Consider the following 13368-nt stretch of genomic DNA (forward strand, 5'->3'; position numbering starts at 1 on the left):
ATAAATGAAATTAAACATTAAAGAAGGGCTATTAATTGGAAGATTGTGCCACACACATCCTTCTGCAGTAGTGGTTGTACGGGATGGTGTATGCACCATATGTAACTGGACTTTATTGTTAACTCTTTATATTTTTTTCCCCAGTTTGCTGCTTTTATGTCTATGGTGCAATACAAAAGAGTACAGGATAATAGAGTAGTAAATGAGAACATTGTTTTGGATGTTATAGCATTTACTCCCAGGTGGAGATAAGGTCACGGGGTTGTATTCCTTAAGTTGAAAAATCCCAGCAAAATATATACTTCATCAAAAATTCTTGTTATTATGGAGAGTGCTGGTTTTCTGAATGTTAAAACATTTTCTATTGGAAAAAATATAGTCTTCATAAATGTTATCTGTAGAAATGGCCTTAGAGGGTAGTGTGATGTTCACCCCTTCCAAAGAAATGTAATGCGTGGGTGGCTTCTCAGTCATTTGTTCTTTATGTTTTTTTTTTTTATTTATACGTTACACTTATTATGTAAGTCTTTCTTATTTAATGTAAAAGATTGTCTTCATGTGGCAGTCATCACATGACAAGTCAGATAACTTTGCAATGCTTTTTGAAGATGGCAGTAGCATTAAATATTAGACTTTTGTACTGATGTCATGAAAGTACACGAGTCACATAGTATGTATAATACTGACTAGCACGATACTTTTGGTAAGGGGCAAAAGCTTGCCATGGTACTTTAGTGCAGTTTGGTAGTACCCTACGTCCCCACCATCCAAGCAGCTAAAACTAACACTGCAGTGTGATTCAACTTATAGGATTTTTCAGATAAACTGTTGGGTAAGATTTGTGTGGTGTTTATAAAAGGCTGAAAATAAAAGGGGGGAAAGTTAGTTTTCCTTTTGAGTTTGTCTTTCTATGAGCTCTTGTACTTTGTGTGTTAGTCTAACAAAATAATGTTTATTTATCTGTATGCACCTTTTTCACATTACGGAAGGGAACAAGCTTACTAGTTTACCTAATGTGTGTAGCCTTGTTGGTGTTAGAAGGAAGTTCATTACACCCAGATGGCTTCCATTTGTTTTCCAGGTAGTTCTGCGGAAGAACAGCTATATAAGGAAGCTTTAGGAGCACAATTTGGTTCATAAGTTCACAGGTAAGTATTAGGTTAGCTGTCCTTTTAGACCATTTTAAGGCTAGCCAATTTTACTTTTATAGGTGAGAAAATCCAGAGAAAGGTAAAGTAGATGTAGAGGATACATGCTTTAGTGAATTCAGTGCCACTTTTAAAATAGTTACTGGTGTTGTTGTCCAGACTTGTGCTGTTGTAGTGCAGTGTGGAGATCAGGACTGTTAACAGAACCCAGTACAGTTAGCTGTCCAGAATATTAAGGTAAAAGGCCTCTCTCATGGCCATCCCCTGGTAGATGCCTTATGTTTCTTATGTTAGGGACTTTGCTGGTATCTTCAACAGACATCAAACATTTGCAAAGCTGTTTTTCTCTGCATCCATTTCTTGGTATTTGAAAGTGCTGTGGGGAAGTAGCTTCAGTCATAATGTATGTACTGAATTACAACACTGGGATTTGAATTTTGCTACACATATGTTTCAAGATAATTCACTGCTGTCACTAGTTGGCATTGACACCAAAATACAAGGTTAACAGTTGCCATCTTAAGGTGGCAGAGAGGCTAACATGTTGCTTCTGCCGAAGACTCCACACTCCTCATTATGCACATTTACCCTTTACACTCAGGCACAGAATATCTAGATTTTTTCATTCATTAATTTGCTGATTATCTGCTTAATTCAATATACGGTCACAGGGAAGCCATATCCTGTCTCTCGATGGGAGCAAGACATAGAAATTTATCCTGAATATTGTGTCAAGTCTGTTGCAGAACTAAATTTAAATTCTACCCCAGAAAAGTAAGTGGGATCTGTTTCCTTCTTTGGTGAGAACTTCAGAGTAGGATTAATTGTCTGTCACATAGACAACGCTGCCTTCCACTGTTTATAGATGAATACTTTCCACTTAAGCACAGGCCCTGATTTAATTTCTCTGCATTTTACTCAGCTGATTATTGTTTGTTTGCTTATTCATTCATTTTGTATTTGTTTTAATACTTGAATTGCTTAATTCTTATAACGTGCTACCTGCTCGTTCCACATTAAATCATTTTGTTTTTCTGTCGTTTTTCATTTTAATGTTTCCATTATACCTAGTTGTACTGTAAATGTTTTTGGCTAGGGTTGTGTCTGAAAGTGCTCCATCTTGGATCAGTCCATTTACCTGGCTAACAAAGAAATAAACGCTCACCATAAAAACGTATCCTAAGCTTAAGCCATTTTCAACATAATTTTTTATCATGTTTGCTCCATTTGTGTTAACATGCTGTCTTGATCACTTAATATATTTCAACACTGAACTGTAAGGCTGAGAGAATGCAGTCACACAATTTGCTTTTAAGATGTTTTCTTTTGATTACTGAGATTATGTCATTTCAGCAATGGTAGACCAAGTCTGGAATAATACTTGTACCCCTTAACAGAGGTGCACCTTTTTTGTTACTGTCTTGGGTCACTGACTAGGGATTCTTACATGCCACATTAGAGTGATAGTCGTTTTGTTGCTTGACTGTCTGGTAAAATGAGAGGAATAGGCTGCCAATTAAACTGTTTCATCAGCTATTGGACTGTAGTGTGATTTATGATAGTCCTTAATACAGCACTGATGTTTCTGATGTCGCAATTTGTGCAAAGCTATGTCATGAGAAGCACTAGTTAGTTCAACAAATATGATTCGTTTAATGGCAGTTTGGCTGGCCCAACTAAATTTTTAGTTGTAGCTACCAGTGTCTGATCTGAAAAGGGGATAATTTGACTTGGTCATTGCTCAGAATTTCTAGCTAGTCATACAATGCTGTCATAAGACAGTATACTTCGCACCATCTGTTCTGCAAAATTCACTTGATCCACCCACCCCTTTGTAAAAATAAAAGAATAAGCACATGGCATCCTTTTAAAGCACAGCTGTTCTAATCACAGTGTTTCCTTTCTCCTAAGTGTATCTCCTCCTTACAGAATGATCCCTATCTTTTCTGTGTTAAAGTATTACTTCTCCATGGTTGTATTTCTATTCTAGTAACTTCCTTACAACACACCATGCTGGGGATGAATAAAATGTCATGATACTTTCATTATTAATTTGTCTATCTTGGTCTAACATCATTTTGCCTATCACATCTAAAAGTTTCTTGCTAAACACATCTAGCTATCTGTAGTTCTGTTTTGTTATTTACAATCTTTGGGGTCATAAAGCTATTTAGAGTCTAAGGATTCACAACTGACACTTATAACTGCAGGCTTTACCTCCCTAGGGATTATAAACCTGCTAGGCCCCGTTGCATAGTTCCAAAATAATGCATAACTTAAGACATCGGGGCATATGTGCAAAACACTGAAAATGAACAGTTTTGCTAGCAGGACCAGGCATAGCGATCCTTTTTATGCGTATCGCCATTTATAAGTAACTAATTAGTTGTAGTTTTCTAAGGCAGAAAATACAATATCCTTGCATACTGGAGGAAAATAAGGTGGCTAAGGAATGCTGAGAAGGGACCTGAAACTCAAAATGTTCATCATATTGATCACTGCTACAGTAGCCTGCCAGCTAGAGTTGGCACCTTTTCAACAATCCAAAGTGAGGCATGGGGTGTGGCCAATATATCTCATCACTGTGAGTGTGGTCATAGGTAGAGGATGTGGACAGTCATGTGACATCACCATGGGAGCAGTGAAGGACATGGTGCAGTTAATAACAGGGTGTTGATGTTCATCGTGTTACCCTGTTGCAGTCATCACACTTGGGTTATCCTGTCGTCAGGTGGTCCCGTAGTCAGCTGGAATACCAAAGTCTTGGTCCGGCGTCGGTTGCTGTCGCTTCTTCCCTGACGTCAGTGCGCCAGGGGTATATATAATGCATCCGACGCCATTATCTTCAGTCTTTCTTGCCGCGCAGTGCCCGAAGCAGAAGCAGTTCGCAAGTGCCGGTCAGCTGACTCCAGAGATTTTCGAAGTCGAATTTCAGATCTGAAGTCTTCAATAAAGCTATGTACCCTATTGGGGAAACTTTTCTTGCCTCAGACCGATGTTAGAAAAAGTTAACAATTGTATTTCTTGTGGGAAGCAAATACCTCCTAAGGATTTTCATTCTTACTGCATACCTTGCCTAGGCCCAGACCACGACGTCACTGGTTGTCGTTTTTGTGCTTGGTTTAATAAGCATACTATAAAAAGACGCTTTGATTATGCATGACACTACTTCGGTAGAAAATTTAACTACACAATGCCGTCCGAGCAACCGACTACCGGTGTGCACAAAAAAACGCAAGGATAAGGACAGGCAGCCTAGACCCAAGTCAGACTTCGAGGCCCCGGCTGGACCAGTCTCCGGTTCACCGGTCTTCAGTGAGGCTCCGATGCAGCCCCTGACTACCGCAGATTTGGAACCTGAGACCGCTTCGGAGCCTTTGGCGGAGAGTACTAGGCCTAGACAAGAGGAAGGTTATGCCTCCTCTGATCAAGTATCTATTTCCTCAGGCTCCTCTGAGGACCAAGATTACACCTTCTCCCCTTATGAAGATTCTGATTCTATTCCCTCAGCTTCTCCTCCTGAAGACTACTCCTTTGGGGAAACTTTACACACTATGAGGGAACATTTTCACTGGGAAGGTCAGGACTACTCTGACTCAAAGAAAAGGCTCAGAGAGATGTTCTTCATCTCACATTGCTGCAGTCCTTACACTTGGGTAGTCCGCTGTCCTCGGTCGGCCCGAATATCAAAGTATAAGGCTGACGTCGGTCAAGGCGCATTTGACTGACATCAGGACGTCAGGGTACAAATGCGCATGACCAACGTCATATCCTCAGTCTTTTTTGCCGCATGGTCCGATGCAGAAGCAGCGTTGCAAGTGCCGGTTGGCGTTCTGAAATTGTTCGATTTCGGAGTTTCAGACCAAGTCAAAGTTGGCTAAGTACCCCGTTGGGGAATATTTTAGTTTTTTCTTGCCTCAGTGGTTTACCGGATGTCAGAAAAAGTGAATAATTGTATTTCTTGTGGGAAACAGATACCGCATAGAGACTACCATACTTTGTGTATTCCTTGTTTAGGGCCTGAGCACGACGTTGTTGGGTGTCGCTCTTGTGCTAGATTCAATAAGCGCACTATTAAGAGGAGATTAGATTGTGCCAGGTTAGTCTTCGGGAAGCGGTGTAATTATAAAATGCCGTCGGATGCTCCGACGTCCGCTTCTTCGAAGAAGCGCAAGGACAAAGCAGTTAAACCTAGGCTAGAGGAACCGTCAGTACCGGACGCCGGTTCTTTAGAGGTGTCGGTGGAGCCGGTGGTTCCACCGGAGGTTTCTTTGGGATCCCAGGGAGAGACTTTGTTATTGCAGGATGTGGCCTCTCAGGAGGCAGGGCAGGCTGATGGGGCTTCTCAGGTTACTATACTCCCCTCCCTGCCTAGGGTGGTTAGGCCCTCTCCTTCTGTTTCCAAGGCTTCTCCCAGGGGCAGGCCAGGTTTAGCTTCAGTTGGTGTTACCCCTAGCTCTTCAGGAACTGTGCCCAAGAAGCATATGCTTAAAATGGCAGAAGATTTGATTACTTTGATTAGGGGTTCTATGCCCCTCCTGATAAGAGACCTAGGGTGGAGCCTGAGCTAGGCAGTTTTGAGCAGGCTTCAGATATTTCTGAGTCTTCGGCTGAAGACTTGCAGGAGTACTCTCCTTATTCTGATTCTGATGTGGATGATTCTACTCCTTCTGCTTCTCCTCCTGAGGATTTTTCTTTTTCAGAAACTCTTCATTCCATGAGGGAGCATTTTAAGTGGGAAGGTCAGGACTTCTCTGATTCCAGGAAAAGGCTTAGGGAATTTTTGTTTTTACCCCAGCATAGGCCTTTGGCTATACCTCCTGTTTTGGATGTAGTGGAAGATGTTTTTACAGAGGCTTCTCTTAATCCTGATTCTTTGCCTCCTGCTCCTGTTAAACCGGATAGGTATTACAGGGTGCCTGAAGTTCATAAGTATCTTTTTAAGAGTCCTAGGGCAGACCCAGAAAGTGTTAGCCAGGGGCCTAAAGGTGTTAAGGCTTCTGTTGTAAAGAATCCGGTTCCTGCAGACAAAGAGGCCAGGGCCTTGGATAGATGGGGAAAGAAAGTTTATACTTCTTCCACTCTTGCTATGAGGGCTTTGAATTGCCAGTTCCACATGTTGAAATACCAAAACTATCTCCTTTCACAATTGAAGTCTAAGGTTGATGCTCTGGCAGAAGGTATTGATTGTAAAGAGTTGCAAGATTTAGTACATGTTTCTGAACAGGTGGGTAAGCATTCTTTGCAATGTGGTTTTGATGCTGTACAGGCCTCGTCTAGGGTGGCTGCCACTGGGTCAGTTCTTCGCAGGCACGCCTGGCTGAGGGATCAAAATTTATCTGAACATGTTAAAACAAGGATTTTAGATGCTCCTTTACAATCTGACGTGTTGTTTGGTCCTCCTGTTGAGGCAGTTTTAAAGAAAATGGAAGACAAGGCTAAGTCTATGCAGACTGTTAAAGATTTTTTGCAGGTCCAGCCTCCAAAGTTTAGTAGAAATTGGCCTACTAAGGGGTGGACGTATCCTTCTTATGATTCCCAGTCTAGGGGTAGATCTAGACGGGGTAGGGGTAGAGCTCAGGGCTCTTTCAGGCCTAGGACAGGGAGTTCTCCTGCACAGTCTTCGGGTGAGGGCAGGGGTCAGTCCTTTCGTAAACAGACCCAATGACCTACCTTTTCAGCTGCCAGAGCCTTCTCGTCTGGCAGCATCTTTGGGAGGAAGATTGGCACTTTTCAAAGAAAATTGGAGTTTAATTACCCAAGACAGATGGGTATTGGATATCATACCACGGTTACAGGTTTTATTTCCATACCTTGCCTCCTTTCAAAGGCATGCCAGACGTTCCTCCTCAACAAAGAATAGAGGCTCACAAGCAAGTTTCTCTGTTACTCCAAATAGGGGCCATACAGCCGGTCCCTATGCCAGAAGTGGGCCTAGGATTTTATTCTCGCCTGTTCCTAGTACCAAAGAAGGGGAACACGTGGAGACCAATTTTGGATTTATCTACCCTCAACACTTATCTGGACATTCCCAAGTTCAAAATGTTGACGTTACAGCAGCTTTTACCTCTGCTGGGCAAAGATCATTGGATGGTAACTTTGGAACTCAAGGAGGCTTACCTTCATGTTCCTATCAGACTAAGTTGCAGGAAGTATCTGCGTTTTCGAGCTGGGACTTCTCACTATCAGTTCTCTGCATTGCCCTTTGGCTTATCTACTGCACCCAGAGTGTTCACGAAAGTTCTGGCTCCAGTGATAGCTTTTTTCAGGCTAAAAGGAATACAGATCTATCCTTATTTGGACGACTGCCTGATTCTGGCTCAAGGAAGGGAAGAGCTTCTTCATCATTTGGAGTATGTGATAGCAGTGCTAAGATGCCTGGGGTATTCTGTGAACGAAATAAAGTCCAGTCTAGTACCCTCTCAGGACATGTGCTTTCTGGGTGTGAGACTGAATACAGCATCCCAGATGGCCTTGTAACCCCGGACAAACAAAAGAGTCTATCCCTTTACTTCCATCGACTATCTCATCAGTCCGGGCTGACTGCAAGGACAGTCCTTCAAGCCTTAGGGTTCATGGCATCTTGTATTCTGGTGCTTCCCAATGCCAAACTGCATATGAGGAAGCTGCAATGGTATCTCAAAAATGTATGGACACAGCACTGCCAAGATCTGGACACTGTCATTCAAATAATACCTTGCATTCAAAAGGAATTTTTGTGGTGGGCTCAGGAATGTCACCTAAACAAGGGACTCTCTGTGACCCGGCCAGAGGCGAGTCAGATTTTAACGACAGATGCCTCAGACAAAGCTTGGGGAGCTCATCTAAATGGAAAGTGGATACAAGACAAGTGGCCTGCCAGACTACAACATCTACATATCAACCTGAAGGAGATGTTAGCAGTCCAGTTTGCATTAATAGCTTTCAAGGATTTACTTCTTCCAGGGCAGGTGTTGATTCTAACAGACAACACAACTGTCATGTGGTACATCAACAAGCAAGGGGAACGATTCTTATCCTCTATGCAGGCAAGCAATGATTTTGTGGGAGACTGCTCTCAGTTTACAGCTCAATCTTCAGGCAAGGTTTCTGCCAGGAGCACAGAACTCCTTAGCAGATGTGTTGAGCAGACGAATTATGGATCCCCACGAGTGGAAATTGGATCCTCATGTATTTCAGAAATTGACAGTGTCCTGGGGAACTCCAGACATAGATCTGTTCGCTTCTCCACTAAACCATCAGCTGCCAAAGTTTTGCACAAAAAGGTTTCATCCCACAGCTTGGAAAGTGGATGCTCTTTCTTTCAATTGGAGCAATCTTCATGTGTATGCCTTTCCACCTCTGCCTCTCCTCCCAAAGGTACTTCTAAAGGTCAGACAGGACAAGCCAAGGATGATTTTAATAGCTCCAGATTGGCATCGACAGCACTGGTACCCATTACTGAGAAGTCTGGTACGGAAGCCTCCATGGCCTTTGCCTTCGATTCCACACCTGTTGTCACAGGAGGACAGCCATTTGCTCAATGTCAAACTTCACTCTCTTCACCTAACAGCCTGGCATATTCTGTTTTGAACCATAGAAGGTCTCAACTTCCACAACAAGTTTTGAATGTGATTTTGGAAGCTAGAAGGCCTAGTACAAGGAAAGTGTACGCAGATAAATGGAAGAGATTTTTATTTTGGAGTGCAGCAAAAGATTTTGATGTTTCTGAGCCTAATTTGAGTGTGGCTCTTCAATATCTTACTGAGTTACTGGACAAAGGTTTGTCTTTCTCTTCTATTAAGGTTCATGCTGCAGCAATTTCGGCTCACTATGTTTGTGACCCACCATTGTTTTCTCATCCTTTGTTCAAGCAATTTCTTAGAGGGGCAAAGAATATAAGACCCCCACGAAGAGCTCCTACTCCTGCTTGGGATCTCAATTTTGTGTTGGAGAAACTCACTCTACAACCTTTTGAGCCTGCAGCTATTTCTGAGTTGAAATATTTATCATGGAAGACTGCTTTTTTGTTGGCAATTACCTCTGCAAGAAGGGTTTCTGAATTGCAGGCCCTTATGGCGGTTGAGCCTTTCTTAATTTTCCATAAGGATAGGGTATCTTTACGTACTAATCCTTCCTTTATGCCTAAAGTGGTTTCTAGTGTGGCTTTAAACCAAACTATTCATTTGCCTACTTTTATGCAAATCCCCAAAATAAAGGGGAAAAGATTTTTCACACTTTAGATGTACACAGGCAGTTGCGATATTATTTGGACAGAACTAAAGGGTTCAGGCAGTCTCAGCAGTTATTTGTTTCTTTTGCTTTGAGTTCTCAGGGCAAGCCTGTGTCAAAACAAACTATTTCTAAGTGGATTGGGTTTTGCATTGCTTTCTGTTATTCCCATCATGGCAAGGAGATTCCAGCCGGGATTAGGCCTCATTCCACTAGAGCTACTGCCACTTGACAGCTTTTTGAGGGGTGGCAACCAAGGATATTTTGGAGGCAGCTACTTGGAGTTCAGTGCATACTTTCTCTAGGCATTATCACCTGCCACTTTACTCTAAATCCAGGGCTGGTTTTGCCACTGCTGTTTTGCAGGGCATTTTGGCAGCTCCTGCTTCCTTATAGTTTGGCCATCCTCCCATACCTCTGCTTTGGGATTCTACCCAAGTGTAAGGACTGCAGCAATGTGAGATGAAGAACATAGTACAGTTTTGTACCTACCATAAATGTAGATGTTCAAGATCCACATTGCTGCAGTCCAATTTACCCTCCCTCCTTCCCCTCTGTAGTTAGAGGTGGTTGTGTGGGTTGAGTTGTACATATTGTGTATATAGTGTATATTTTGTACATATAATTAGGGCAAGGGTGCTTGGATGTTTGTTTGCTGTCTTTTGGTTTTGACCTTTATTTTTAGGGTCTTCTGACATCTGGGGCAAGAAAAGACTGAGGATATGACGTCGGTCATGCGCATTTGTACCCTGACGTCCTGATGTCAGTCAAATGCGCCTTGACCGACGTCAGCCTTATACTTTGATATTCGGGCCGACCGAGGACAGCGGACTACCCAAGTGTAAGGACTGCAGCAATGTGGATCTTCGAACATCTACATTTATGGTAGGTACAAAACTGTACTTTTCTTTTACTCCCTCAGCATAGACCACTTGCCATCCCCCCAGTTTTAGACATTGTGGATGATGTTTACTTAGAATCTAGTTTGAACCCAGATTCTCTGCCTCCTGCTCCAGCCAAACATGACAGATACTATAGAGTGCCTGATTCCCACAAATTCCTTTATAAAAGCCCTGTTGCTGATCCAGAGACTATCTCCCAGGGTCCCAAAGGGGCTAAGGCTTCTATGGCAAAAATCCTGTACCCTCTGAAAGGGACTGCAGAGCACTAGACAGGTGGGGGGAAAAGGTTTACACCTCAGCCACTCTAGCTATGAGAGCACTAAATTGCCAATTTCACATGCTAAAATATCAACAATTTCTAATGTCTCAGTTAAAGCAAAAAATGAGCACACTCCCTCAACAGTCTAAATTGAAAGATATGCAGGATCTGTTGCATGCAACTGAACAGGTGGGCAAACATACTTTGCAATGTGGGTTTGATTCTTTGGAGGCTTCCTGCAGAGCAGCTGTCACTGGGTCTGTTATACGTAGGCATGCTTGGTTAAAGGAACAAACTCTGCCTGATCATGTTAAAGCAAAGCTTCTAGATGCTCCCTTACAGCAGGATGTTCTTTTTGGAGTTAAAGCAGAAGAAGTCTTAAAGAAAATGGAGGATAAGGCAAAATCTATGCAGACAGTCAAAGATTTTCTACAGGTACAGCCCCCTCGCTTCAGCAGAAATTGGCCAACAAAAAATTGGTCCTTTCCAGCTACTGACAGACCACAGAGGGGTAAATACAGATGTCCAAGAGGCAGAGGACAACCACAAGCCCAATACAAACCTCGACAATGGGGCACTGCAACACAGAAGGGAGGAGAAGACAGGTCCCAAACTACCAGAAGGCAAACTCAACGACTTGCACCTCATCTGGCCAAGCAACACTCTCTTGGCAGCCCCCTTGGGAGGAAAACTCACACTTTTTTCAGACAACTGGCGTATTGTCACAAGGGACAAATGGGTCCTAGACATAATTTCACGAGGATACAGATTCCATTTTCACACCTTACCAATGAAAAGAGGAATGCCAAACCTGCCACAAAATCAATGGGCAGAGGCACAAAAACAAATTACAGCTCTCATGGACATGAGAGCCATTCAACTGGTACCTACACAAGAGCAAGGCCAAGGATTTTACTCAAGACTCTTTCTAGTCCCCAGAAAGGACAATGCCTGGAGACCAATTCTGTACCTTTCAGTTCTAAACACCTTCTTACAAGTACCCAAATTCAAGATGCTAACACTACAGCAGCTTCTTCCCATGTTGGGCAAGAAAGCATGGCTAGTAACGTTGGACCTCAAGGAGGCATACCTGCATGTCCCTATCGGACAAAGTTGCAGAAGATACCTCCATTTCATTGCAGGTCCAACCCATTACCAATTCTCTGCACTGCCCTTTGGCTTATCTACTGCGCCCAGGGTCTTCACAAAATGCCTGGCACCAGTAATTGCATACTGCAGACAAAGAGGAATTCAAATATACCCATACCTGGACGACTGCCTCATTCAAGCAGAAAGCAAGGACATTCTCTTTCAACATCTGGCTTTTGTAAAACATCTTCTAAGTTGCCTGGGGTACACAGTAAATGAAAAGAAATCAAACCTAGTACCCTCACAAAATATGATATTCCTGGGTGCCAGCTTGAATACAATGGCCCAGAAGGCTTATCTGATGCCAGACAAACAACTACAACTGACTCAATATTTCAAAACAATGGCAGCAAAGACCCAACTACCTGCAAGAAAAATTCTGCAGGCCTTGGGCTTCATGGCATCTTGCATACTACTAATACCATTTGCAAAGCTGCATATGAGGAAATTACAGTGGTACCTAAAAAGCGTATGGTCTCAACACAGCCACAGCTTGGACACAATGATATCTCTCATTCCCTGCCTACAACAGGAGTTTCTGTGGTGGTCACAGGCATGTCACCTCAACAAGGGTCAGCCTTTCACCTTGCCCCCAGCCAGGCAAACTATGACAACAGATGCATCGGACTACGTCTGGGGGGCACACATGGCAGGACAGTGCGTTCAAGGCATATGGACTGCAGATCAAAGAAATCTGCACATCAATCAAAAAGAGATGTTAGCTGTACAGAATGCTCTGACAGCCTTCAAGAACCTATTACATCCAAGACAACTTACAATAAGGACGGACAACACCACAGTAATGCGGTACATAAACAAACAAGGGGGTACACACTCCTACCCTCTATGCAGGCAAGCAATGACCTTGTGGAACACAGCTCTGGCTTACCAAGTTCAGTTACAAGCTCAATTCCTGCCAGGAAAAAAGAACACATTGGCAGACGACCTCAGCAGAAACATCATGGATCCCCACGAGTGGAAACTGGATCCACAAGTATTTGCAATCATAACTCAAAAATGGGGCCTTCCAGACATAGACCTGTTTGCCAGTCCTCAAAACTATCAGCTAACAAAATTTTGTACAAGGACACGTCACCATCCCCACAAGAGGAGAAAACATACTTGATCTCATCATCACGAACATGGGAGCACAATGTTCAACACCGGAAGTATACCCCTCACTGGTGAGATCAGATCACAAACTAATCTCGCTGGAGGTCCTCATCCCACCCCCACCTGAAATAAAAAAGACCTCAGTAAAGAACTTCTCGAAAGCCAACTTCACACTTCTAAAGACTAGTGTGGTCTCCTTTAAGGCCCCGAGCGGAAAACAGTACTCAAGCGCTGAATCACTTACAAATGCCTTCTACCAGCACCTGCAGGACTGCATGGATAAGGCAATCCCAAGCAAAACAAAGACTCTTTGTACCAAAGGCAAGCGTCCAGTCTGGTGGACCCCAGCCTTAAACAAACTCTACAACAAAAGGAGGAAGCTACTACAAGATAGAGCAAAATCCTTAAAAGGTAAGACACCCTTGATCACTATAAGTAAAAAACTAAGAGCTCTCATAAAATCATCCAAAGCAAATTTTGAGAGAAAAATAGCTAAAGACTCAAAAGACAATCATAAGGCCTTCTTTAGCTATGTTAGAAACCTGGGAGGAAACTCCCAGATATGCTCAGAACTAGTTCAAAATGA

At 42.9% G+C, this 13368-nt stretch overlaps 1 protein-coding gene across 2 annotated transcripts in view; it reads left to right on the forward strand.

The window, feature by feature from the left end:
* Positions 1-13368, forward strand: part of NOTCH3 (notch receptor 3) — a 798092-nt gene that overhangs the window by 66168 nt on the left and 718556 nt on the right. The gene's annotated exons all lie outside the window — the stretch shown is intronic.

Source organism: Protopterus annectens, chromosome 9.part0 (assembly GCF_019279795.1).
Source record: "Protopterus annectens isolate FY-2018-M chromosome 9.part0, PAN1.0, whole genome shotgun sequence".
Taxonomy (NCBI): Eukaryota; Metazoa; Chordata; order Ceratodontiformes; family Protopteridae; genus Protopterus; species Protopterus annectens.